The sequence below is a fragment of the Anser cygnoides genome, chromosome 1, assembly GCF_040182565.1.
Source record: "Anser cygnoides isolate HZ-2024a breed goose chromosome 1, Taihu_goose_T2T_genome, whole genome shotgun sequence".
NCBI lineage: Eukaryota > Metazoa > Chordata > Aves > Anseriformes > Anatidae > Anser > Anser cygnoides.
This window is the reverse complement of record NC_089873.1, coordinates 163,505,497-163,531,357: the sequence shown is the minus strand read 5'-3', so window position 1 is coordinate 163,531,357 and position 25,861 is coordinate 163,505,497.

Genomic DNA, 25,861 nt, shown 5'->3' with positions numbered 1-25,861 from the left:
TTCAATGTGAATAACCACAGTGTATATTTAAGAGGAGATCTCACCAGAATTTTGAATAACAGAACTAATAGTTTGAACTCAGCTGACAAATCTGAAGACAAAATTTGCATTTTTCACAGCTGTAACATATTGATACTTCTTAGGACTTAAAATGACACAGCTTCTCCGATGAGTCTGAATTTCAGGACTCAGTTTGTCTGTGATTCTTCTTACTAGTTTCCAGATTCACAGAATCACAGAACCACAGAATGGTAGAGTTTAGAAGGGAACTCTGAAGGCCATCTGCTCCAACACCCCTTCACAAAGCAGGGACACCTACAGCAGGTTGTCCAGACACACATCCAGACAGTCTTTGAAGATCTCCAAGAAGGGAGACTCTACAACCTCTCTGGACAACCTGTTCCAGTGCCCAGTCACCCAGACAGTGAAGAAGTGCTTCCTGATGTTTAGAGGAAACCTCTTGTGTTCTCTTTTGTGCCCATTGCCCCTTGTGCTGGCACTGACCACCACTGAAAACAGCATGGCTCCATCACTTTTATATTCTCCATTCAGGTATTCATACACATTGTTAAGATCCCTCCCGAGCCTGCTCTTCTCCAGGCTGAACAGTCTCAGGTCTCTCAGCTTCTCCTCATACGGGGACCTTTTCCTTTCATCACCTTGGTAGCACTCTTTTCTAGAATGTCCATGTCCCTCTTGCACTTACTGGTGGAGAACTGAACCCGGTACTCCAGGTGTGGCCTCACCAATGCTGAGAAGAAGGGAAGGATCACCTCCCTTGACCCTTTGTCTAATGCAGCCAAGAATACCATTAGCTTTCTTAATGGCAAAGGCACATTTCTGACTCATGTTCACCTTGGTGTCCCCCGGGACTCCTAGGTCCTTTCCTGCCAAGCTGCTTTCCATGTGGGTAACCCCCAGCATATGCTCAGGGTTTTTTCTCCCTGGGTGTAGGACTTTGCAGTTTTCTTTGTTGACCTTCATGATGTTCTTCATGTATTCTTCACAATACTGATTTTTGTACTATCAGATGTATCATTTTGTCTCTTTCTTTAGTCCCATAGTTCACACATTTTATTATTTTATTTTATTTTATTTCATTTTATTTTATTTTATTTTATTTTATTTTATTTTATTTATTTTATTTTATTTTATTTTATTTTATTTTATTTTATTTTATTTTATTTTATTTTTTTATTTTATTTTATTTTATTTTATTTATTTTATTTTATTTTATTTTATTTATTTATTTTATTTTATTTTATTTCATTTTATTTTATTTCATTTTATTATTTTATTTTATTTCATTTTATTTTATTTTATTTCATTTTCATGTGAGTATGAGCAGACACATAAAAATCACACTAAAGCTGCTGAAGTTACCAGTCTATCAGCTAGAACTGACTGCTCAACCATTAGGGAAATATACTCATCTGTACAAGTAACTTTCTACAACACAAAGGAAAATATATCAGCTGAAATTGGTATTGAAATTCAGGCTAGAAAAATTTACTTCACAAAATATGACCCTCTGTTTAAACATAGTCAAGGAAAGTTGTTTTCTGCTTTGGTTGTACTTTCTTCAGCAATTCTACTCTAATTACTTTTAATTATTTGAGCAGAACCTATTGAGCAGAACTATATTGAGCAGAATTACTTCTAATTATTTGAGTATCTCTAGGATTATTATGACTTCTGCCTTTGCAGCATTGGCAAAAATCATTAAGATATTCCTGATTTGTACGACAAGAACATTAATTTCACACAAGTGTATTCCCAACCCAACCCTTGAAAAACATTAATATTTCATTTTTCTTTTATCACATTTTTAGAATTTGTAATTTCTGTCCTCTTCTCACCTTTAACCAGAACCTTGGTCAATTTGTAGCTCTACTAATTTTTATCTTTTCTATTCTGACTTACAGTTTTCCATATAGTTCTATATCAGCTGCTTTGTTGAAAACCATGCAGATGGAAGCTTTGTATTTCATTTCTATGATTTTATTTTTTTTTTTTTCCTGAAATGTGGCTTGCATTTTTTTTCTCATTTTTCTTGTATTCAGATTTGTCCTAGTATAGCAGGATATTCAGATCAGCGTGTCTATAGAAGGACTGCTTTTCTTTAGCAGTAAGTAATGCATGAAATATTTGCACTTCCTATAGCATAAACTAATATTCTTTGTTGATTTGAATCAGTATGTCATATTATCACCTGTTGTGGTTTAACCCGGCTGGCAGCTAAACACCACACAGCCGTTCGCTCACCCTCCCCCCTCCCTCTCTGGGATGGGGGAGAGAAACGGGAATGTGAAGCTGGTGAGTTGAGATAAAGACACTTTATTAAGACAGGAATATAATAATAACAATAATAATAATAATAGTGATAATGATAATAGTATTAACGATAATAATGTGTAAGAAAACAAGTGATGCACAATGGAATTGCTCACCACCCGCTGACCGATGCCCAGCCTATTCCCGAGCAGCCGGCCCCCCCACCCCGGCCAGCCACCCCTATATATTGTTTAGCATGACGTCAGATGGTATGGAATACCCCTTTGGCCAGTTTGGGTCAGCTGTCCTGGGTCTGTCCCCTCCCAGCTCCTGCTGCACCCCTAGCCTGCCCGCTGGCAGGACAGAGCGAGAAGCCGAAAAGTCCTTGGCCTGGTGTAAACACTGCTCTGCAACAATTAAAACATCAGCATGTTATCAGCGCTCTTCTCATCCTAATCCAAAACATAGCACCCTACCAGCTACTATGAGGAAAAATTAACTCTGTCCTAACTGGAACCAGGACATCACCCCTCTGAAAACTATCTAAACATACATAATATTAAATTTCTTCCCCATAGATAAGTTTATTTAGAACACCTACTGTTAAGAAAATGATGATGACTGGTATTAATTAAGTTGTTATACTGTAATTCACTTCTAATAGAGCCTGAACTTCATTATTTCATTTAAGATTGCTGTGGACTAACATAGAAACACAGCTAGAGTATTAGTATCCCAAAGTAATTTATGGTGCTCAGACAAAGTAAGCAATAATTTCTGCTTCCAGTTTCACAATTGGCTTTGAGTAAAGGACAATACAGAAACTCTGTAGAACAGGCAGATTCTATATATTCAAAGTACCGCTTAACCCAGGTTTTTGAATTGCCTGAAAGCTGCCCTATCACTTTCTATTAAGATACTACTTACAAAATTCAAAGTAAGACATGTTAAAATAAAGTTGTGCAAAAAATCTACACATTCTCTTAAAACTTTTGATGCTTCAAGATTATGCTTTCTAAGGGCACTGTGGTAACTATTTCAAAGACCCCTATTAGGATAAGACAAGGATCTTAAATTAAACAGTTATTGAATTAAAAAAAAAAAAAGTAAAATATGATATTTTTAGAAACATTTCCCTTTGTTCTGAGACTGATATTTGAACAGACATTTGACAAGCTTTAGAACAGACATTGACAAGCTTTGAGTGAAGGAAGCTGACAGATTCTGGAAGTAGATTGACTGGAAAAGGCTGAAGGATTTTGATGAGATCTAAAGGAGATTCTATGTCTAAAGTTGATGTGTAGGTAAGTGTTGTGCATTAAGTATGCCAGTGTTGTTTCTCACAAGGGAAATTTGTATGTTTATGGTCATGTCTATTAAAAATACACATACATATATGTAAATGCATACATTTACTAAAGCACAATCGTTTCATAATCATGTTATATTCCACCTTATTTCTTGTCCAAAAATTAGGGGACTAAAACCTGTGAGTCACTGAGCAAGGGGAAAAAAATCATGTTTCTCTTTTCAGAAGATGTCTGAGGGACATTGTAGTTTCAGTGAAATGAAATGAACAAAAACTAGTAATGAGGAGAGGTTTAAGTTCAACTTTAGCAGAAAATGCACTTTTAAATAATTTCTATATAATGTATTCTGTAAATAGCCCCTAACATATTTGGCTGAATCTGAATGAAATAAATCCACTTGCTTACAAGTTCGCAAAGATGTGGGGAAGGAAGGCCATAGTAAGAGTTAACCAAAGGTGTATTATTATTAATTATTATTATTATTATTATTATTAATAAATTGTTATTTATTATGGGTGATTATTTTTTGGAAAAAAAATGCTTAAGGGTTCTTTGATTGTTTTTACTTTCAACCTTCGTGCTGAAAAACTGACTCCTTTATTTATCAGGAATATTGCTTAATATCTCTCATCTAACTAATATCTATCTAATATCTAATATCTAACATCTGACACATCTTCAGTAACTGCAATAAACTGTGCTGTAAGGTTCACAGAGTAAAGACTGTTATAGAATGTGCACTCTGAAAAGACTGATTTTTGCAACACAGAAGATACTAAGACTAAACATAGTATGCTAGAGCAATAGCCCATTAAAAATTGCGGTTTGAGAAGATTGCATTTGCAAAGACAACTGTGCTACACCAGATTGATTATTTATGGCAATCATTCATAAAACCATGTGCAGATTACATCTGTTGTTTGAACTGTTTCAAGGACATGTTAGTTTTAATTTCAATGGACTGAACAGAATTGATAGTGAAAAAGGTTTGACTACACTTCACCTTATGAGGAAAACAAAACCAAAACCAAACAAAACCCATATTTTCTACTACTTTGCTATATTTGCTGAATTCCATAGCACACAGTGATAATCCAGGATAAAAACAGGATCGGAGGTACAGTGCCAGAATGTTGGCAAAGTATAGTGGCAAGATCTGTGAAAGACCCAAGATGTAAATAAACTGTTAATAAGAAAATTGTACCAAATCTAAGGAAACTCAGGTTAATGCATAAGAGAATACTTCACATTTTTGTCAAAATTTGTGAAGAGATATAAGGATGAAAGCATTGTGTAAACAAATTCTATACCTCTTCTCTGTCCATAAAATTCTAAATACAAGAATGTCATTTTATATATTTATTGATTTCAATAACAATTTTTAGGGTTATTTCTACAAATATGTTTTATCTTCTCGGTTACTGTACGATGAATTTATTTTAGTGAATGGACATATTAGAAGAGATATGAAAAATAATGACTACAAAATTTGCAAAAAAAAATCTGCTGTTATTAAGGCTTCAGAAACTCTTATGAAATGCACATACTGATGTAAAAATTGTATTTATGATGCATATAAGTACTTTTTTCTTTTTCATAAATCGTATGAAAATATCACTGTGTGTTTGTATACAGAGTCCAGTACAGCTGTTGTCTTTGTCCATGATAATTCATTCTGAAAAACAAACACTTGATAAATTCCCTTAAGAAGCAATTCTAACAGAGTTCTATTCTTTTGAGTCTAGAGACTGCTTTTCAGCTGCTCATGATATCAAATAAATAAATAATAAATAAATAAATAAATAAATAAATAAATAATGCAGATTCGATCATTTTTCACTGCTTGATATGTAATTGGAAATATCCTGTCTCTAATCCTACTCATTACCATCTGTTATTTTGTCTTAAATGAGAAGAGTCAAGTTAAAGTAATTAAGTAGTTCGTATTTATATAAACACATTTGAAGACTTGTCTGAAATGGCAGAAAAACAACTTGCATGAAAAAAAAAAAAACAGTAAAAAAGATCTCAAAAGAATTCTTTGTCAGGGTCTGGGGGTCACTTGGTTCAGAAGGGTTCCAGTTGTCACATAATATTTGTCTCCTAAAGGTACTACCCTGCAATCTGTCTATCTTGCAATCTTGCTTCTTCTACTGTTTGGTCACATTCTTTTTTTTTTTTTTTTTTTTTCCCATCTTCATTTTATACTGTTTACCAGCTCTGCTGACATGGTAATACTGAGGAGTGCTTAGAAAGAGTAACAAGGAGATTTTTAAACATGAAATGACTGAAAAATGTGAGAACAAGAAAGACAAGAACAAGATATAAAAAAGTCATATATATATTCCACAATGTCTTAACTGAACTCTAACCATCTTGGTGTCATTTTCTAATAAATCTAGGCTGAACCATTAGAGGGGATTTTTCTGAAAAATCAGAGACTTTGGCACTAAGGCATAGTACTGTGACAGATGGGAACTGTCTTCTGATAGTTAATGCTAAGACATATATAACGAGGATTCAGAAGGAATGTACTACATAAAGAGGACTTTGGAAACATGCTTTCACCCACTCACAAATTCAAAACATAGTATTGCAGGATATATAGTAGTGAAGAAAAAATGATGGTTGAAGTTCAGCCATAATCTGAATTGTATTACTTTAGAATTAGCCTAACCATATCTTTAGACTTGATGAGAATATAGCAGAAGTTATATTCATATTCATCATTTATATATAAATTACAAAGTATGTTTGTTGAGTGCAACTTTAGCATTTTATTTCCAACATATATTGAATTGTCTGTATTGTTCCATTGTTTAAATCATTCTTTCTCAAAAGTAAAAACAATCAAAAACAAAACAAAACAAAACAAAAAAAGCAACAAACATTTTTCAATGTTACAGCATTTGTTAGGATTCTATTTTAAATTAACCATATGATTTGTAGTACTTGCTAATATCCAGAAAATATAATTCACATTCAGAGAATTAATATTCAAGGTACAGAGGAGATACAGTATTCATGCAGATAACAAGGCTAAAATTTAATTAAACTTTGGTTACGCAATAATCATTGTATTACTTCAATAGTATATAGCCAGCTATACATATGTTTTGCTTCACTAACAGAATGTGTTGGGTTTACGTGACAAGGCTTTTATAAAAGAGGGTCTGCAGGGGCAAAGTCTGTCAGAAGAGACCAGGAGCTACCCCCATATCAGACATTTCCACGCCAGTTCCAACAGACTTCAAAAGGGACCCGCTACTGGCCAAAACTGAGCCAGTTAGTGACACTGATGGCAACTCCATAACATATTTAAGAAACAAGAAAAAAAAATTCTGTGCAGAAACTTAGAGAGAGGGAAGTGAGAAAAAATGAAGAAACAGATGAGAGCATTGAAGAAAGGAAGAGAGAAGAAAATATACAGACACTGAGATCAGTGAAGAAGGACAGAATGAAGGTGCTCCAGGTGCCACTGGATCCAGAGAGTCCACTGCAGCTCATGAAGGGTCTTACACTGCAGTAGGTGGATATGGCCTGAAGGAAGCTGCAGCCCACTCTGGAGCAGTCCATTCCTGAAGGACTGGTGCCCAAGGAACAGACCCATGCTGGAGCTGTTCTTGAAGAGCTGTAGCCCATGGGAAAGACCCACCATTAGGGCAGTTCATGAAGGACTGTATCCTGTGGGAGAAACTCGCCAGTGGAGTTGGGGAAGGGAGTGAAGAAAAAGGAGTGGCTGATGACAGTGTCCCGATTTTGTCTGTGATGGAGCTAATTTTATTCCTAGTAGCTGGTATTTTGAATTTAGGATGAGAATAATGTTGGTAACATGCTGATGTTTTAATTTTTTGGAGAGCAGTGCTCACACTAAGTCAAGGACTTTCCAGCCTCTTATGCTGCCCTGATAAAAAAGAAGCTGGGGGTGCACAAAAAGCTGGGAAGGGAAAGAAGCAGGACAGCTGACCTGAACTGGCCGAAAGGGTATTCCATAACGTAGGAGTTGGACTCAGTGATACTTGTGGGTTCCTTCCAACTCAGATATTCTATGATTCAATGATAACACAAAGCATTATGACGAACAATAAAACTGGGGGGAGTTGGCCAGGGAGAGGGACATGTTGCTGCTCGGGGTCTGGCATTGGTCAGTGGATGGTGAGCAATTGTATTGTATATTTTGTATATTACATTATTATTATTAATTATATATATATTACATTAATTATGTATATATATATATGTATTCATAATATTATATATAGTATATATTTTGTTTTATTTTATTTTATTTACATATTTCCAATTCTCTCCCTATTCCACTGGGGAGAGGAGTGAATGCATATCTGTGTGGTGCCTTGCTGCCTTCCAGGTTAAACCACAACAGTCCTTCTGGCGCCCAATGTGGGGCTCAAAGGGTTGAGATAATGACACATCTGACTAGAGCATTTTAGAACAAGTTTGTTATAAGCATCATATTAGTTTAATAGCTGCTTGTCATAGTATTGATTTATTTGCTTTCGGAGTTGTTGTACTTGTTCTCAGATTCATGTTATGTAATACCTTGCTTGCTGTCTATGCTCCCTGTCATGCTGTTTATCACTTCTGAGGGCTAGTTTAAGGTTATCATTTTGCCGTACAGTGTAACACTGGCTTGTGATATGATAAAATTACTGGTTGTAAGACTAATCTTGTATTTGTGTTCAGTGTTGCCGTCAGCTCCGTACTTCAGGAACCATCTTTCAGAGACTATTAATAATTACACTCTCTATCTTCACTCACTGGGGAGCCAAACTATGGGGATATAATGGAGGACACTTTCTCTGTTCCTTCACTGTCCCCTTCTCCTTTTCCATCCCCTCCTCCTCCAAGCTAGTCACAATAGCCCTTGAATAGTTGGAGTAACTTTGGGATGTTCAAAACAGTGTGATCTTATTGCTATGTCTCCTAAATGTGTTTCTCCTTTTGTTAAAGGTTTACCAAATCTTTAAGAATACCACCCAGAGATCTGTCCTTAGGCTGGATAGTTATGAGTGGCAAGGAGCGTAGGAGGATATAGTGTGGGAGGATATGGACAAGTACCAAGGACAGCGGGCACCTTCAATTTTTTGGAACTTTCACCTCTGAACACGTCCAAGATCCTGAAAAACTAGTAAAATATTTGGAGAAAATACTCTGTCACACTGGCAATTCCAGAGAGACACAAATTGCTGCAATGTGCTGGGGCCTGGCCCATTTCTAGAGAACCCTGTAAAACACTAGTCAACACCCTCAAGGGGAAGAGAAGGTCTCTGGATCTTGCAATAAAACGACAGGCCCTGCAACCATTCCAACCACTACAACAGACCTTGCAGCCACTCTAACCCCTGCAACAAACAATGTGGCCACTTCAACCCCTGAGAGAGACCATGTGGCCACTCCAACCAGTGACATGCCCTGTGGTTACTCGAACCCCTGCAATAGGCATTGCAGCTGGACCAGAGAACCAATCCATGATGGTATGTCACCCCTATACACAATACAAAATAATGCATGCAAAAGTCAGCTCGCTTAGTAAGGAAAAAAACTACTAAAATGGGGAAGGAGGAAGAAGAGCATGAGGAAGGCTACTTCAAAGCAGAGCCATCATGGGAACTGAAGGAGGAAGAGGATTATCTTAGAAATACAGCACTAACCACCCTATTCCTGTTCCTGAGTGAGCTGTGAGATATGCAAAAAAGGATTTCAGATATCAGCCAGGTGTCCACATTCTGACCTGGCTGCTCCAATGCTGGGATAATGGGGCCAGTAGCCTGGAATTAGGGAGCAAGAAAGCCAAGCAGCTGTGATCCCTCTCTGGGCAAAGGGGCATTGACAAAGTATTGGAAAAAGGGCACACACCTTCAGCCTCTGTAAGTGAATCCTGTCAGGCATGAAGGAAAGATATCCCTTCAAGGAAGATGTTGTATGACCCCTAGGCAGGTAGACCACCATGGAGAGATGTAACCAGTATCTGAGGGAATTATCCTTGCTGGAGGTGATTAATAGTGACCTAGACAATAAGCAGTTATCCAAAGTTCCAGATGAAGTCAAGAGCAAGTGACCCGTGTGACAAGAGTGTACGGAGCACACCATGGTCATACGCCAACTCATTAGCAGTTATGACCTAGAAAGATGGACAGGAACACATTGTAGAAAAAATTGCTGGCCAACTATGGCAATATGAAGAGTGTCTCTTCCTCCATATGGGCCTGTCTCTTGGTTGTTGAGAAACTTTCCCAAGAGGTACACGAACTCAAAGAGAATGCTGTAGAGAAACTGCCTTGGGAGTTCCAGCAATTCAAAGAGGACAGGTCTTACTCCCACCTGTACAAACCTGTATCTCAGCTATTAGAAGTAAGCATTCCTCTCTTCAAAAGAGAGGATAAAGTGGGAATACACTATGTATCACCCTGTGGTTTTGCATGTGTGACCATTGAGAGGACATAAGGAAATGGGATAGAAAATCTACTTCGACCCTAGAGGCAAGGGTATGTGAATTGCAAGGAAAAACAATCACAAAAGGGTGATTTCCAGCAGGCAGTTCCCCAGAGAGAGCAATGATAGAAAGGGCTTACAATCAGATTGTAATTTGGAATGTGCATTCTCAAAAAAACAAAAACAAACAAACAAACAAAGAAACAAAGCTTGTGTTTCCTTTTTGCTAGTTGGTGGAGACATAGCTGTTATTTTGTTGATCACAACCCTAGGGATCTGACAACGTCCATCTTGCTGTTTAATTCTTAGAAACTGGGTATCCTGTGTAGGTTCTTCAACCGTTATTTTATGGCAAAAAAACGCCTTTCAGGAGTATTTGGATTATTTTCTTCCCTTTCTCAAAAACTTCTGCTGCTGTGCTACCTCACACAATGATGTCACCAATATATTGCTGGGGTTCAGGAGCTTTCCCCTGTTCCAGTGCAGTCTTGATCAGTCCATGGCAAATGGTAGGGCTGTGTTTCCATCCCTGAGGCAGTCGATTCCAGGTGTACTGAATGCCCCTCCAAGTGAAAGCAAACTGTCGCCTGCACTATGCTGCTAAAGAGGTGGAGAAAAAATGCATTAGTGATATCAATTACTGCATACCACTTGGCTGCCTTTGACTCCAGTTCATATTAAAGCTCTAGCATGCCTGGTACAGCAACATTCAATTGTAACGTGAGTTCGTTCAAGCCACATTAGTCCACTGTTAGTCTCCACTCACCATTAGACTTTCACACTTGCCATATAGGACTACTTAAGAGTGAGCAAGATCACTTCTTGGTATTCCGGTTGATGAAGCAGCTCATGGATGGGAATCAGGGAGTTAGGTTGGTGTGATATTGCTGCTGGTGCACCTTTGTGGTAGCAATTGGCACCTGTTATTCTTCAACCCTCAGCAATCCCACAACAGAAGGGTCTTTTCTAAGAGGCTGTGCAATGTAGACAGCTGCTTAATCTCTGTATTTAAGACAGCTATGCCAAAAGCGCACCGGTACCCTTTTCATTCCTTGAAGTACAAGCTCTTGAGGTAGTCTATGCCAACCATCCATGGAGCCTCTGGACCAGCTGCAGTGGGGTGCGTTTGCTGCTCATTCCCAGTTAGGCTCACTTTGGCCTCCAATACAATTAACTGTTGGGATCTCCCTGTCACTCCAGAAATACAGATGGGTTCTGACCCCTGGTAGCCTGTTGACATCAAGGTACACTGTGCACTGATGTCCTCTAGAGCCTTGTACTCCTGTGGGTCCAATGTGCCAGGCCATCAGATCCATACAGTCCAGTAAATCTGGTCCCTTTCCTATGCCTGGTCAGAGGCAGGACCCCTCTAGTCCTGGTTGGAATAGTTATCACTTAATTATTGCAAATACAAAGCAGAGGTCTCTTCTTCAAGGTCAGAAGTAACATCAGCCTTTCTACTCCATCTGGGGGACTGTGCAATGAAAATGGAGCAGTAGTTTTCCTAGAAGACCCCTTTTGGGCTGCTGTATTTCCTTGTAGTTCATGTACTGGAGCTGCTAGGGTCAAGGTAGCTTCAACATCCCACTTCATCGTGTCTTCCCTGTGGTCACACGGACAAAACAACAGGGTGCCACATGCTGTGCATCCATGGTACTCTCCCTTGAGCAGGGAAATGCTGGCTCTTAATGCTGAGATACTGCTCCATCTGGGTGAAGAGGAAGATATATGTTCTTCATGGTGGTGGTCCTGTCAGGACAACTTCTCCACAGCCAAGATGCAGGCTCATAGTGGGGCAGAGAGATTTTCTTCATTACTGAAGATGGCTGGACAAAACATCCACTGTTGGTACCATCTCTCCAATTCATTGCTACCAGCATGCTGACATATGATGGTGGTGCGCTTCAGACAAACTTCCACCACATGGATTGCATACACTGGACTTCATTGGGATCTTTAGGTTTGGGATTGTCCAAATCACTATAAAACTTCAGCACAGCTAATTTCCTTGGGTGCCAGAGACCTTTCTCCATGGTGGTCCACTTGCCTAGTTGATATACAATGTCTTTCTTGAAGGGATACCTTTCTTTCACGCCTGCCTCCAGAGGCTGAGAACTTACGCTTCTCTCCCAATTTCTCTGTCAGTCTCCCTAGAGAGAGATCCCAGCTTCTCGGCTTCCTTGCCTTCTAATTCCTGGCTGCCAGCCCTGGTGTCCAAGCGTTGGTGCAGCCAGGTGAGTATGTGCTCAAATAGTTGACGGCTAAAATCCTTTCGTGTATCTCTCAGCTCACTCAGGGTTAGGAACTGGGTGGTTTATGACTCACTTATGATTTCTGTCTCTTCTTGTTGTGACAGCTTGTCCTAGTTCCAGTTAGGACAGAGATAATTTTCCCTCATAGTAGCTGGTAGGGTGCTATGTTTTGGATTAGGATGAGAAGAGCGCTGATAACATGCTGATGTTTTAATTGTTGCGGAGCAGTGTTTACACCAGGCCAAGGACTTTTCGGCTTCTCGCTCTGTCCTGCCAGCGAGCAGGCTGGGGGTGCAGCAGGAGCTGGGAGGGGACAGACCCAGGACAGCTGACCCAAACTGGCCAAAGGGGTATTCCATACCATCTGACGTCATGCTAAACAATATATAGGGGTGGCTGGCCGGGGTGGGGGGGCCGGCTGCTCGGGGATAGGCTGGGCATCGGTCAGCGGGTGGTGAGCAATTCCATTGTGCATCACTTGTTTTCTTACACATTATTATTATTAATACTATTATCATTATAACTATTATTATTATTATTGTTATTATTATATTCCTGTCTTAATAAACTGTCTTTATCTCAACTCACCGGCTTCACTTTCCCGTTTCTCTCCCCCATCCCAGAGAGGGAGGGGGGAGGGTGAGCGAACGGCTGTGTGGTGTTTAGCTGCCAGCCGGGTTAAACCACAACAGTCCTTTTGGCGCCCAGCGTGGGGCACGAAGGGTTGAGATATCGACAAATCTGACCAGAGTGTGTTAAACTAAAATTGGTATAAGTATTGGACCTGCTTAATAGTTGCTAGTCGCGATGTTGATTGCCTTAATCTCCAGTCTGCTGTACCTGTATTCCAAATTGAGTTTTATGGTGCCTTACTTTCTGTATGTGCTCCCTGTTGCACTGTTTATCCTTTCCGGGCCCTGGTTTAAGATTGTTATGGTACTGTGCGGTGTAACAATGGCTTATGAAATGATGAAATATCTGGTCACGACTTTAACCTGGTATTTGTACTCAGCACTGACGTTGACTCTATACTTTGGAAACCATATCTCGGAAACTATTAGCAATTACACCTATTGCCTGTTTTCGTTAGGGAGCCAATCTGTGAAGGGGACAGGGGAAGACATGTTTCCCTACCTGTTCAACTCTCCCTTTCTCCTTCACCACCACCCTCTTATCCCCCGAGATAGTTACGGTGGTTCTCCGAGATGTTGAATATCCTTGGGATACTCAGACCAGCCTGCTCTTGTTGTTATGTCTCCTGAATGCGCTTCAGGTTTTGTGGAGGGTTAAACAACTACTCAGGAATCTCATCCGGAGATCTGTCTTGAGGCGGGATAGTTGCGAGTGGCAGGGAGTGTGGGAGGATATGGGCAGGTTTCTAGAGCAGTGGTCACCTCCAGTGTTTTGGACATTCACCCCTGAACAACTGCAAAATCCTAAAAAGCTGGCAGAATGCTTGAAAAAAAGGTGTCATGACTCTGGCAGTTCCAAAGTGACACAAATCACTGTAGCGTGCTGGGGTCTGGCTTGTGCCTATCAAGCTGCAATTGATGCTACTAGCAACCTAGCTCCTGCAGCCGCTCCTGCTCCTGCAGCCGTTCCAGTTCCAGCTCCTGCAGCCGCTCCAGCTCCTGCAGCCGCTCCAGCTCCAGCTCCCGCAGCCACTCCAGCCCCTGCAGCCACTCCAGCTCCTGCAGCTGCTCCCACTCCTGTGGCTGGGTCAGAGAAACGAGCTGTAGCAGTGCAAGTTGACCCTGCAGAGGGTATTCCAACCCCTGTGGCAGACCCTGTGTCTGGGTTAGAGAAACGAGCTGTAGCAGTGCAAGTTGCCCCTGTAGACAAGGTGAAGAAATGGTATAGAGGCTCAGGTCGTTTAGAACGCAGACAGTCTTCTGCTAAGTCTGGGCATAGTGAGGACGAGGCTGGGCCATCAAAGGTGCAGGAGACTGAAGATGAGGATGGGGATGTCGAAAAATCAACAGTAACTACCCGGACTCTATACCAGCGTGAGCTACGAGATGTGCGAAAAGATTTTGGTCGCTGTATAGGCGAGCAGCTTGTCACCTGGCTGCTCCGGTGCTGGGACACGGGAGCCAATTATGTGGAATTAGAGGGCAAGGAAGCCAGGCGGCTGGGATCCCTTGCTAGGGACGCATGCATTGACAAAGCAATTGGAAATGGAGCACGATCTCGCAGTCTCTGGAGGCGTCTCCTGTCAGCTGTGCAGGAAAGGTATCCCTTCAAGGAAGAACTTGTATGTCTACCAGGCAAATGGACCACCATGGAGAAGGGAATTCAGTACCTGAGGGAATTGGCCGTACGGGAAGTCATTTGTAAGGACCTAGACGACGCACAAACATCCGCAGATCCAGATGCAGTCCAGTGTACACCACCTATGTGGCGGAAGTTTGTACGGAGTGCACCATCATCATATGCCAGCTCATTGGCAATAATAGCCTGGAAAGCAGAGGAGAATCCCCCAGTGAATGAAGTGGCTAAATTACTCCGGCAGTACGAAGGAAATCTCTCCTCTTCCCTACAGGCCTGTGTCTCGGCTGTGGAGAAACTTTCTGAAAAGATCCACCAACTTAAAGAGAATTTATCTTCCCCTCCACCTGAACGAAACAGTGTCCACCAGCTAAAAGAGAATACTTTGGAGAAACTTTCTGAAAAGATCCACCAACTTGAAGAGAGATTATTTTCCTCCCCACCTGTACAAACCAGTGTCTCAGCTATTAGGGGTAAACGTTCATCTATGCAAGGAAGACAATATGGTGGGCACACACCCCGCGCCACTCTGTGGTTTTACCTACGTGACCATGGAGAGGACATGAGAAAATGGGATGGAAAATCTACTGCAACCCTAGAGGCACGGGAACGTGAATTGCAAAGGAAAACAATTGGGAAAAAGGAATTCTCTGAAAAGTTTGCTGCTCCAACTTCCAGCAGGCAGTCCTTTAGACACAGAAACGAAGATTCTGACCAGGACTAGAGGGGCCCTGCCTCCAGCCAGGGGGAGGAAAGGGACAATCGAGTTTATTGGACTGTGTGGATTCGATGGCCTGGCACGTCAGACGCACAGAAGTATAAGGCTTTGGTAGACACCGGTGCACAATGTACTCTAATGCCATCAAGCTATAAAGGGCCAGAGCCCATCTGTATTTATGGTGTGACGGGGGGATCCCAGCAGTTAACTGTATTGGAGGCTGAAGTGAGTCTAACCGGCAATGAGTGGCAAAAGCACCATATTGTGACTGGCCCAGATGCTCCGTGCATCCTTGGCATAGACTATCTTAGAAGAGGATATTTCAAGGACCCAAAAGGGTTCCGCTGGGCTTTTGGCATAGCTGCCTTGGAGACAGAGGACATTAAACAGTTGTCTAGCTTGCCTGGTCTCTCAGAGGACCCTTCTGTTGTGGGGTTGCTGAGGGTTGAAGAACAGCAAGTGCCGATCGCTACCACAACTGTGCACTGGCGGCAATATCGCACCAACCGAGACTCCCTGAGTCCCATCCATAAGCTAATTCGTCAACTGGAGAGCCAAGGAGTGATCAGCAAGACTCATTCACCTTTTAATAGTCCCATATGGCCAGTGCGAAAGTCTAATGGTGAGTGGAGACTAACAGTGGACTATCGTGGCCTGAACGAAGTCACGCCACCACTGAGTGCTGCAGTGCCGGACATGCTAGAACTCCAGTATGAACTGGAATCAAAGGCAGCCAAGTGGTATGCCACAATTGATATCGCTAATGCATTTTTCTCCATCCCTCTAGCAGCAGAGTGCAGGCCACAGTTTGCTTTCACTTGGAGGGGAGTCCAATATACTTGGAATCGGCTGCCCCAGGGGTGGAAACACAGCCCTACCATTTGCCATGGACTGATCCAGTCTGCGCTGGAGCAGGGGGAAGCTCCTGAACACCTGCAGTACATCGATGACATCATTGTGTGGGGTGACACTGCAGAAGAAGTTTTCGAGAAAGGGAAGAAAATAGTCCAAATCCTTCTGAAGGCCGGTTTTGCCATAAAACAGAATAAAGTTAAAGGACCTGCACGAGAGATCCAGTTTTTAGGAATAAAATGGCAAGATGGACGTCGTCAAATCCCAATGGATGTGATCAACAAAATAACAGCTATGTCTCCACCAACTAGCAAAAAAGAAACACAAACTTTCCTAGGTGTCGTGGGGTTTTGGAGAATGCATATTCCAAATTACAGTCTGATTGTAAACCTGCTCTACCAAGTAACCCGTAAGAAGAATGCTTTTGAATGGGGCCCCGAGCAACGACAAGCCTTTGAACAAATTAAGCAGGAAATAGTTCATGCAGTAGCCCTCGGGCCAGTCCGAACAGGACCAGATGTAAAGAATGTGCTCTACACCGCAGCCGGGGAGAATGGTCCCACCTGGAGCCTCTGGCAGAAAGAACCTGGGGAAACTCGAGGTCGACCCCTGGGGTTTTGGAGTCGGGGATACAGAGGATCTGAAGCCCGCTATACTCCAACTGAAAAGGAGATATTGGCAGCATATGAAGGAGTTCGATCTGCTTCAGAAGTGGTCGGTACTGAAGCGCAGCTCCTCCTGGCACCCCGACTGCAGGTACTAGGCTGGATGTTCAAAGGAAGGGTCCCCTCTACACATCATGCAACTGATGCTACATGGAGCAAGTGGGTTGCACTGATTACTCAGCGGGCTCGAATAGGAAACCCCAGTCGCCCAGGAATCTTGGAGGTGATTATGGACTGGCCAGAAGGCAAATACTTTGGGATATCATCAGAGGAGGAGGTGGTTCGTGCTGAAGAAGCCCCACTGTACAACAAGCTACCGGAAAATGAGAAGAAATATGCCTTGTTCACTGACGGGTCCTGTCGTATTGTGGGAAAGCATCGGAGATGGAAAGCTGCTGTATGGAGTCCTACACGACGAGTTGCAGAAGCTGCCGAGGGAGAAGGTGAATCGAGTCAGTTTGCAGAAGTGAAAGCCATTCAGCTGGCTTTAGATATTGCTGAACGAGAAAAGTGGCCAGTTCTCTATCTCTACACTGATTCATGGATGGTAGCAAATGCCCTGTGGGGGTGGTTACAGCAATGGAAGCAGAACAACTGGCAGCGCAGGGGCAAGCCCATCTGGGCTGCGGCATTGTGGCAAGATATTGCTGCCCGGGTAGAGAACCTGGTTGTAAAGGTACGCCATGTAGATGCTCATGTGCCCAAGAATCGGGCTACTGAAGAACATCAAAACAACCAGCAGATGGATCAGGCTGCTAAGATCGAAGTGGCTCAGGTGGACCTGGACTGGCAACATAAAGGTGAATTATTTATAGCCCGATGGGCCCATGACACCTCAGGCCATCAAGGTAGAGATGCAACCTACAGATGGGCTCGTGATCGAGGGGTGGACCTGACCATGGACACTATAGCACAGGTTATTCATGACTGTGAAACATGTGCTGCAATCAAGCAAGCCAAACGGTCAAAACCTCTTTGGTATGGAGGACGATGGCTGAAATATAAATATGGAGAGGCCTGGCAGATTGATTACATCACACTCCCTCAAACCCGCAACGGCAAGCGCCATGTACTTACAATGGTGGAAGCAACCACCGGATGGCTGGAAACATATCCTGTGCCCCATGCCACCGCCTGGAACACTATCCTGGGCCTTGAAAAGCAAGTCCTATGGCGACATGGCACCCCAGAGAGAATTGAGTCAGACAACGGGACTCATTTCCGAAACAACCTTATAGACACTTGGGCCAAAGAACATGGTATTGAGTGGGTGTATCACATCCCCTATCATGCACCAGCCTCTGGAAAAGTTGAATGATACAATGGACTGTTGAAGACTACACTGAAAGCAATGGGTGCTGGGACATTCAAAAATTGGGATACACATTTGGCAAAGGCCACCTGGTTAGTCAATACCAGGGGATCTGCCAACCGAGCTGGACCTGCCCAATCAAACCTGTTACGCACTGTAGAAGGGGATAAAGTTCCTGTAGTGCACGTAAGAAACATGCTGAGTAAAACAGTCTGGGCTACTCCTGCCTCAGGAAAAGGCAAACCCATTCGTGGAATTGCTTTTGCTCAGGGACCTGGATGCACTTGGTGGGTAATGCAAAAGAATGGGGAGGTCCGGTGTGTACCTCAAGGGGATTTGATACTGGGTGAGAATAGCCCATGAGTTGAATTGTAGTATGTTAATTATTATATAATAATGTATGTCATCACTACCATGATTGCTATATATCATAGATGAAAATGGTGATTAATTAGAATGTATTGGAAAGAGTGTAACCTGAGCATGACATAAATGGTATGGAATAAGGGGTGGATATCTGTCCTGGTTCCAGTTAGGACAGAGTTAATTTTCCCTCATAGTAGCTGGTAGGGTGCTATGTTTTGGATTAGGATGAGAAGAGCGCTGATAACATGCTGATGTTTTAATTGTTGCAGAGCAGTGTTTACACCAGGCCAAGGACTTTTCGGCTTCTCGCTCTGTCCTGCCAGCGAGCAGGCTGGGGGTGCAGCAGGAGCTGGGAGGGGACAGACCCAGGACAGCTGACCCAAACTGGCCAAAGGGGTATTCCATACCATCTGACGTCATGCTAAACAATATATAGGGGTGGCTGGCCGGGGTGGGGGGGCCGGCTGCTCGGGAATAGGCTGGGCATCGGTCAGCGGGTGGTGAGCAATTCCATTGTGCATCACTTGTTTTCTTACACATTATTATTGTTAATACTATTATCATTATCACTATTATTATTATTATTATTATTATTATTATATTCCTGTCTTAATAAACTGTCTTTATCACAACTCACCGGCTTCACTTTCCCGTTTCTCTCCCCCACCCCAGAGAGGGAGGGGGGAGGGTGAGCGAACGGCTGTGTGGTGTTTAGCTGCCAGCCGGGTTAAACCACAACACAGCTCTCCTTTAGAGCTGCCTGCCTCTTCCACTTCTCCCTGCTGGAACTTCTTAGGAGGAACCTCTTCCCCTACTAAACGAGCTGACTTCCACTTCCATTGTTTTGTTTTGACTATGGGGGAGCTTATACTACTGACAGTTGGCCCTCTGGTGTCTGGTCATCAGATTCAGAGACCTCCTCCTCCCCTTGCGGGTGCTGGGTATGGTTAACTACCATTTGATAGGCTCAGGCCAGGCCTCGTCACAGTGTAGCAAGTTGGAGTTCTCTGGCATTGCCAGGGCAATACATCTTTCAAACATTCTAACATTTGGTTTTAGGATTCCACACTAGATCAGGGTTGATGTTCAAAACCTTCAGAAGAGACAACCATAGCAGGTATCTGCCCATATCCTCCCACACACCTTGCCACCCACCAGCACCCTGTCTTGGGGCAGACTCCTGTTTGGTACTTTTAACTAATCGCTTAACCTTACAAAAATAAAAATTAAAAAAATTGTGACATTTGTGACACCTAGCAATAGGATTATGCTGGTTACCCATGGACATTGAAAATACTCAAAAGCTACTGTAATTAGTCCATGGGGAAATAAGGAGGAGGACTCCTTTTTATAATTCTCTCTTTTGTTACTATATTTAAGTTAAAACTATTTTTTTGGGACTACTCAAATTTTTAATCAAACTTCGAATACTTTTGAAGCTAAGCAGTATTACATGCATATTTTCTTTTCTTAAATGCAAATGAACTGACATAAGAAAAGACTAATGATGTAAATTGACTACTTCTTTTATTTCAAACTATTTTAGATTAGTTCTTGTTGTTTATTTGTTTATATATCTCTGACTGTCTACATTCCATATAGCTAAATTTTCATGCTTGCTTCATTCAGGATAGTATACATTTTTTATTTTTTTTTTAAAGAAAAAATAAAACATTCAGGAGTAGTCTGTGCTAAATTCTGGATTATGTATACTATACTGATGTGAGACAGAATATGCAATCTGGTTCAAGGACCATGGAGTTCCTGTTAGTGCTCATAAGAGAATATATACATAGCCTTTCTACCTGTTATACAGGTAACAGAAAGTTAATTCATATCAGCACTTAAGGACAAGCTCAATTTGCTGTTAGAAGAAACCTTTATATGGTCATAAAAGTATCAGAAATATTAAAGAACTGATGACGGTATAAATAAATGCAATCTTGTAAAATGAAATATAGTTAAGTTTTACTGTGATATATTATCACTTGGTCTCAAAAGACTACCTTCATTATTTGCAAAATAGTCTGTCTTGTATTATGTGCCACAAACACATGATAGTGAAATGAATCTATAAAAAATATTGATTACATGCCAAGATATTTTTTTCCTTATTTGTGTAACAAATTGTCTTGATCTGAAGGAATACTTTTGACAGTAAAAAAGCCTAGTAAAAATAGCTTAGCTTTCAAATGAATGAGTGAATGTTCCTTACATTAAGAAAGAAAATTAAGAAAGGTTATTTATATTAAATTAAATTTGAATATAGGCTATAAGAACTCTCAAATTATAACTTAGTATGTCAAATTTCAGATTTGAAATCTAACCCAAAAATTCATAGAATGTCACTTCTCCGTTCACACTTACCTTGTGGACATATAATCTTAAAAATATTTCTTTCCTGCCCAGCAAATGTCAAAAACTAAACAAGTTGTTCCAGAACTCTTGCAGCTAAAGTTCATTTCATTCAGAAAGCATGTAAAATTGATGTCTTTGAGAAAGTTGTGTGGAAACAGGGATTTGAGCGATACTTTATTTTCCCTTTGTTTCCAGGTTGTCATTTGTACCAATTTTGAACATAGTTTGAACAACTGCTTTGTGAACTGGGGTGTGGTGGTGTTGAACCAACAAAACAAACAAACAAAAACAAACAAAAACTTTCTACAGTAAATGGATAGAGTTTATAAATAAACCTTCATAAATAAATAGTGTAAGGCACAGTTTTCAGATGTGACCAAAAATGAAGCAATTCTTCGTCCAGTCTTTTTTTTTTTTTTTTTTTTTTTTTTTTTCAGTTTCTATCAACACCAGTTCAAAAGTTTATGGAGTATCTAAACTTACTTCTGAATAAACAGATGTTATTCATGAGGTGTAGTCAGACCACCTGCATGGGTGTTTATTAGATATATAATGTATCTCCACATTTGAAGCTGGTCTGTGATTGCAGTAAGCTGCGAAGGCAGTCTGAACCTTCTCTTCTCTTTTGAATCCTGTCTGAATACTCCTTGCTCTTGTGCTTCTGCAAGGTGTCATACTACCATTACTACCCAAGTAAAGACAAACCTTGCAAAAATGCAACTGGCTTTCATTTGGGTAATGTAAATTAAGAAATTCATTTTTGGCCAGATGAGAGGAAGACGACTAACAGCGAGGACTGACTTCACTGGCAGGCAGGGGATCAAAAGTTTGACCCAGTTATTGATGGAGAATTTCAAAACGAGTAGTTAAAGTGAACTTCTTCAGGTTGCTAAAAAGCTAAGTTAGAAAAAGCAAAAGGAATACAATTTGAGGGTGTACACAGGTACACAGCAACATGGAAGAGGAACTTCTTTTAAAGAAGAAGAAGGTGAAGCAGAAAGACATTTTTCCTTGGTTCTTACTTCGTTGCAACTGGAACTGCAGGTTGGAGGAAAAATTCTGACATAAAAAATAAATAAATAAATAAATAAAAAAGGGTTTTAAAATAGAGTGATATCAACCTAAATCCAGTCTTTCCAGAAATTGTGTGTTTTTTTTTTAATAAGTGTAGATTTGTGCCTGTGTATATTGATATGTGTATATAGCTATAAATGTATCCACGTGCATAGACATGCATTTGCCTGTACCATGTTCTTCTATAGCTAAATTCTGTCTTATGCTGTTATTCTGAGAGTTTTTTTTTTTTGTTTGTTTGTTTTTTTTTTATGAAGTCATGGCCAGAATATAGTGTGGACAAAAGGAGGTCATGTTCTCAATTAGGTATACAAAACTGATGTATCTTTGAAAATCAGTTGTAAATAAATATCTGTGTTTTCTTGTTTAGAGAAAGCATGATGAAAATATAAAATGTGCTTGAAATTATAGGAGAAATAAAGAAACAAAGGATTAAAAAGTTCTATTTTGCAAAATAAATTTAAAGCAACAGTAAATATTGTTGCCTATACAAACTGATTTGTAGTGGTGCAAAGTCTCAGTAAACCCTGGAAGAGGAGAGGAGTAGGCTTTGGGAAGCTTTTGTTGTTCCCAATTTTAGGTAGGAGCTTTTTTAGCAATGAATGAAAGCAACTTAAATTAATTGATTTGTTTTTTTTATCTCATTTCCATTTTTAGGGTAATACTCTGCCCTAATGTATCACATTTTGATGGGAGGGAAAAAGAATTTCCTGATGAATGACTAAATAAGGGCTAATTCTACTCACATCTGCCTTGCGTCTCCTTGAACTGAAGTCTCTGGCAGAAGTTCCCTTTGCATTTACATCGGCTCTCTGATTCTGATGATGTAAAGTATTTGACTAAGCATACAAGTGACTGATTAAGTATTTGTTTAAATCACAATGTTTCAAAGAGTAAATGAAAGGAAATTCAAATTCAAATGGCTAAAAAAACTTTCGGTATAATAAATGCATATTAGCCAATATTTAGAATATAAATCACCATAATAGTCTATCACTTTTTCACAGAAAGGATGGAAGAAAGCTAGTCTGCCTAACTTAAGTACTTAAACTTAGTTTCACCGATGTCTCTCTGGAGGACTCAGAGACAGACACATCACTTAGTTTATATGAAGAAAGCAGAACTCAACTTTAAACAACAACAAAATAAAACAACAACAACAACTGTTATTTTAAACAACTGCAGTTTTGGCATAATTTATTTCTTTAGTTACCTGGATTAATTTTACCTTTGTATCCAAAATCATGTAAGAACAATTTCTTTTCAAGGTTAATATATTATTTGGTATACTGATACCATAGAATTTCTGAATAGAGGTAAACAACTTATGCTTAAAAAATACTATTACTGTTGGAGTTCAAAAAAATAGTAATTTAAAACTTTTTTTCTTAACTAACTATGTTTATTCTTGAAATTTTTAAAATTTTATTTGAAACTGACAGTCCTTATTTAAGAGATTCAGCCACCCTGAAAATCAGGCCAGTTACTTAGTGATGTGATTTGCCATGGGTTTAACAGCCTACTGGTATGTAGGTGACTATGTGGTGTCTTGTGCAGAAATGTCTGAGCTAGTTAGGCAGGAGCTAGTTGTGAAATTGGAGTTGTACCACCTCTGGGCTAAACAGTGCCCTGTTGACCTGGTTATACTCTTTATATGTCATGAGTTAGTATCCTCAAATACTCCTACAGTAACTCACATAAACCTAGCAAATAATTTAAGCTCTTCGGATATCTCTAGTCAGTGGTAGTTCTGCCATTTTTGTTAGAAAAAATATATAAAGTTTAGGCATCTCTAAAATCAGGCTTTATACAAACTTGCACTACATTGTTTTAAGTTCCTTCAGGTTAAATTGAATACATTTCTTGTGATATGTGTTGCTGGTATGCTGCCTCATTTTTGTAAACAGCACAGGGGTGAAAAACCAAGGACAGAAATTCATGTTCTGTTTTGGGTTTAGATTAAACACGAAATTAATATTAGCATATTATAAAGATCTAACAGAAATGCCTAAATTAGTAATACAAAGGGCCTCACCTACCTGAGAGAAGTAGCCACTGCCATGAAGTTCAACAGGCAGTTCAGTCATGCGAGTGTCAATATCTTGGACAGTTACATCATGTAAGTACCTATATAAAAATGATATGAATCTGTAAATCAGCTTTGAAATATTAATAAGGACAAGCAGGACATTATTAAATATTAATAAGGACAAGTAAGACTGAGCTGTAGAATAAGATATGGAAATCTTTTTTTTTCTTTCTTTTTTTTTTTTTCACAGAAATTATATAATTATAACCTGAAAAACTATCATTTGTATTACTTTCCAAGGATTTTCATAAATTTTTAATTCATCATTTTTAACATAAAGTGTTATGTATTTATATCTATCTGTAAAAATACATTTATTCTACAACAGAGGGAGTTCTGAAGAAGATAGTGAGTCTTGGTACAGCTGCATGTACAAACAACTTACCTGCAAACTATTTTTCAGTTATGAAACATGGTAAATATTTGATTTCCTGAGAAAAAATCTCAAAGGACCATTTTTCTAACTGCAAAGAACAACTCCTTCTTCTTTCTTTTTCTTCTTTTTTTTTTTTTTTTAATAAGTACAATATAACAATTCAATTATATACTATAGTTTATGAATGTACTCATTCAGTCATACAGTTTCTACATTGTTAGGATTTTGCACTAGCTGTGTTTTCAGACATGGTTATTTGGATTTTTTACATTATTTTATTTCTTTTATTGTTGATTAAAAGACAGGAAAAAAAAATGCCTTAGATTATTCTAAAGGAAACAGAGCTTTGGGGATTACAGGGATAGAACAAAAAGTAAAATCTGATTAATAAGATTTTTGGTCTGAATCCAAAAAAAGAAAAAAAATGGTGACCCTGATAGTTGAACAACATTCAGAAAGGAGCTAGCACTAATTAATATGAGACACTGTTAGCAGGAAAGGAAGAGTTGTCAGCTTTTATCTTGTTTTGGCTTAAGAATTCTGCTTGTTCGCAAAATATATAAAAATACATTATCAAATATTCTTTGATATTGGAGACAATCCAAATCCTGACATATATGACCACTATTAAAAATGATCTATTATCTGCCTTGGTTTTCAGTATTCTTGAGAAGAGGTCAATAAAAAGAACAATATACAAAAGAGCGTTTATTAGTTCATTTTTTTCAAAGGCAGTAGTCCAATCTAGGCAACACAAAGCATAGTCAAAAGTCTTACTAGTAAATTGTGCAAACAAGAATGGATATTAGTATTTGTTGTTGTTGTTGTTTCCTGCAGTGTATAAAAAACCTCCCAGAGCTAGATGTTTAAAACAAATAATTAGAAACAAACAAACAAAAAATAGATGTTTCTAATTACAAAGAACTTGCTTAAAAACACATTTTTCCCATTGATGTTTTTTAAAAGCATGCTAGGTAATTATTACTTTACACATGAAATAATTCCTGAATTGTGCATTTTCTTTTCTCTATTATAACTTCTGTGTTGATTGCTGGGATAAATGCTACCTTTTTGGAGACAGCATAATAGCTGTCTAATAGCTGTCCATTGAAAAGCAAGACATCAAGTCCTAAGGATTTTATTGCAAGTCCTAAGGCAAGTATTTAGGCTCTCTGAATAGCTGATGGAGAGGGAGGTTCTTCAAAAAGGCAATGTTGTTCTTACTAAGATAGCCCTATAATGGAAAAGGAATCTTCTCAAATTTCACAATCTTTCCCTGTCCTGAATAAAAGGTACTCCAGCTTTCCATCTTCAGTTTAAGAAAAGTTAACTCATTCTCTGGATATTCTCATTGGTCTTTGACTAGAAGTCTAGACAGTTGGCTTAGGCTAAATATATTTTATGCATGTGAAATAAGTCTGTTTATGGATGTTCAGAATAAATATTACATAATTCAAATAGCTGCTCCATTTAAGATTTTAGGTTTTAGGTGTT